Here is a 4102-nt window from a genome sequence, read left to right as displayed (position 1 = left end):
TGGAAATATTTCATTATGGAACATTGTATTTGGACACAATCCAACTTTTGGGTTGCCCAATTGCTTTATTATTTATTTGGACAAAAGCAAACACAAAAGCAAACACAAAAGCTAAAGCATGCTTATTGTAGAATTGGGCTATTTTTGAGCTTTGAGATGAATGAATTTATAAATACATGCCTTGTGAAAAGCTCATACAAGGCATGAGGGGGAGATTGTACCCAATTAGTCTTTTTCCCTCATGTCATGCAAGTCTATCTTCTTGCTTTTTGAGCTTAAGTAGAGTTCTTTTGGTCTTGGGGACCATCCAACACTCGCTATGTATGCATCCAACATCTGATTTGTGTACCAGTGATATTAGAGCCAGGTTGAGATCAAGGGCTTCCAATCGCTTACTATCTTGCGTGAAGGCAAAGCTTCTGGAACAAACGGGCTCTACAATGAGATCCATCAATATCAGCGTGTTCCTGGCGGTGAAGAACCCCCTGTAGTCAGTGCTATCACATCGGGAAGGACCACTCTCTATCAATTTAGGACTACCCGGGAGGTTTCTTTGGAAGTCATTTACTTCTCAGAGATAACAGAAAGTAAAAAATCTATTAAGAATAGCTTAAGAGGTTTATAAAAGCTTAAGCTTTGCTTAGGCTCTTCAATTTCAACGACAGCGGCGAGAGGACATTCTACAGGAAGACGGCGTGGATGAAAAGCTGCCGCCATCTCTTGTCACCATTGCCAGAAAAAAAAATGACTCCCTTAAGCTTTTTATTTAAAGCTAAAGTTCTTTAAGCTTACTAAAGATTAAAGATTTCTATCTTTAAAATTCCCTCCTAGCAGGCAAGCAAGCAAACTATCTTCGTGAGAGTGTAGGTATGAACGGAGATAGTCTCCAGCAAGCAAACTAACACACACAGTCTATTTCCTTCTTAAAAGAAGATCTTCATCAATTTTCGTATTCACAAAGAAGAAAGATCGCAAAAAGTCATTATAAAAAAAAAGAAGCAAGTTTTGTAAACCCAAACTTGAGCTATGCTCATCTTGCTAACAAGATTTCGAGTGTGTGAGGTTGTTTGAAAATTTTCAAGATGTCCGTTCAAAATATAGAAGATTTTATGGCCGAAGGTGATTTATCGGAACTAACAGTGGAGCAAGAAATGGACCTAATTATGATGCAGCTTCAACAGAAACGAAGAGCACGTCAAACTTTGCAAGCTCAACTAGCAACTCTTCAACAATATACTGTTGAATAAGATGAACCGCAACCTGAAGATGTTATACGACGTACGATCAATGCGACTCAAAGCACAATCTATTAGGAAAGAAGCCAAGATAAGTAAAATAAATTTGAAACTCCGTACTTTTAATGGGCTACGTGATGGAAAGACTGTTCTCACTTTTATCAGTCAGTTTGATGATTATTTCCATGAAGAACACTATGCCGAAAAAGACAAACTCAAGTGTGTCACTAACCATTTAGTGGACAGAGCATCGCTATGGTGGACTGTTGTCCGCAAAAGTATTGATTGTCCTACTACTAGGGAGACTTTTCAAAATAAAATTTTGCAAAATTTTCTTCCACCTCAATTCCACGAAAAAGCAATCAAATAGTGGAATCTTCTACAACAAAGAGATCGTGAGCCTATTTTGCAATACATTGAGCATTTCTGGAATGCTTTACTGCAATTTCGAATACTTAAAGATGTACCTGAGGCGATCCACAAGTGTAAGTTTATGTCTGGTTTAGTTGGTCACTTCTATGTGGAGGTGAACATGTTCAAGCTAACAACTCTCGAGGATGCAATTTCTTTGGCCCATGATGCTGAAGACAAAATTCGAGGATGAGAGAAGCGATCACAACAATTCCCAACTAACGATAACTTCGGTACAAAGCAATTCAATTCTAACTTTTGAATATTCAATCAAAATAAATTTCGAAGCGACCACAACAATTCCCAACTAACGGTAACTTCGGTACAAAGCAATTCAACTCTAACTTTTGAAGCGACCACAAAAATTTCCAACTAACGGTAACTTCGGTACAAAGCAATTCAATTCTAACTTTCGAAGATTCAATCAAAATCGCTTTGTTCCATCTTCTTTCTGTAAATCTTGGACACAACCCCCTACTTTATCATCAAACAAAAATACAATTCATAAGCCATCTTTCTAGCTAAATCCCAACATCCCTAAACTACGAGCTATTACCAATAATGTATCCAAAGCCAAACCCATAGTCTCCTACAAGTGCCACAAACCTGGACATCTAGCGGTGAATTGTCAATCCAAAAAGCCAATTGTTCACATCAACTACTTGGGAGTGACTGAAAATGAAGATCATGAAGAAATGTTAGATTTCATAGAAGATGATGATGATATCGGTACTACTTCAGATACTCTACCAGGTATGCCAAATCCTCATTCTTTATTAACGATGAAATGTCTTGTGCATGGTAAAAAAAAGATTGTTTTACATGATGACGGTAGCACATACGATTTTATTTCTGCAAAATTGGTCAAAGAATTGAATTTACATACTGTTTCAACTCATTATCACATCAAGGCTGCATTCTTATATACTAGATACAATGGTACACAAGAAGTTCATGACATGTTGAGCGTAAAAATTTCTTGGTTGTGTCTTTGTGATCTAGTGACATTATTTTAGGAATGCCTTGGCATCATAAATATAATCGCGATATAGATTATTCCACGCATTCAATGAAGATTCATTTTAATGGAAAACAAATCACAAATTTACATGGTACACACACTTTTGATAACTTTCCATTACTTAGTTACACACATGCTAAATGTGCATTAAGAAAAGGTAGCAAATCATACTTAATATGGGTAAATGAAATTGAAGCTAAAGAAAATCAGATGCATCCTAGGCACTCACAATTCCTTTCACAATTTAAAGATTTTTTTGATGCTGACTTACCACCAGGCTTACCATCTACACGTCCTGAAGATCATAAAATAGACTTAATTCCAAGTTCTCAACCACCATGTAAAGCACCTTATTGACATAATCAAATTAAATAAAAAGAAATTCAAATCCAAGTTGAAAATTTGTTAATCTGAGGACTTATTAGGCCTAGTAGTTCTCCTTTTGGTGCACATGTCCTATTAGTTAAAAAGAAAAATAATACCTATAGGATGTGCATTTAAGATCATCCTAAACAAGATTACTATCAAGAATAGATATTGAATTCCTAGGATAGATGACCTCATGGATAAACTACAAGGGGCCATAATATTTAGCAAGATAGATCTTAAATCTAGATATCATCAAGTACGATTGGATACACCTGACATTTTCAAAACTGCATTTAGAACTCAATTTTGTCATTATGAATTCCTTGTTATGTCTTTTGGTTTAACTAATGCACCAGCCACATTCAGTTGTATGATGAATCGTATATTTTTGAAGCATCAGCATTGTGTAATTGTTTTCTTTGATGATATATTGGTTTTGAGTAAGAATGAGAATGAGCATTATGAACATTTATCTTTGATTTTTAAATTATTGAAAGAGAATCAATTATATGCTAATCCAAAAAATAGTGAATCTTTCCAAACCCAAATTCAATACTTAGGATATATTGTTTCATTTGACGATATTAAAGTTGATCCTAAAAAGATAGAAGCAATTTTAAAATTGGCCGATACCTAAAAATGTGCATGAATTACGTTCTTTCTTATGACTTGCTAGCTTTTAAAGAAAATTTGTGAGAATTTTTTCATTGCTTGCATTGCCTTTGAAAAAATTATTAAAGAAAGATATTGTGTATCATTGGTCTGATAATCAACAAAAGTCTTTTGATTTACTGAAACATGCCTTAACACATGCCCCTATTTTGCAATTGCCTCACTTTACTAGACCATTCTTTCTAGTAGTCACTAATGCTAGTGGATCTGGAATAGGAGATGTTCTTATGCAAGATTCGCATCCCATACCCTACTCTAGCTACAAACTTAAACCATCTAAACTCAAGTATTTTATCTATGATAAGGAATTACTAGTAGTAGTACAAGCTTTATGTCAATGGAAACACTATTTAATGGGATCTAAATTCATGATCAAAACTGACTAACAAAGTAT

The sequence above is a fragment of the Lygodium microphyllum genome, chromosome 15 (assembly GCF_053477565.2).
Source record: "Lygodium microphyllum isolate KBCC chromosome 15, Lygodium_microphyllum_v1.1.10, whole genome shotgun sequence".
NCBI classification, from domain to species: domain Eukaryota; kingdom Viridiplantae; phylum Streptophyta; class Polypodiopsida; order Schizaeales; family Lygodiaceae; genus Lygodium; species Lygodium microphyllum.
The sequence above is the reverse complement of the archived record's forward strand: the minus strand, read 5'-3'. Positions refer to the sequence as shown.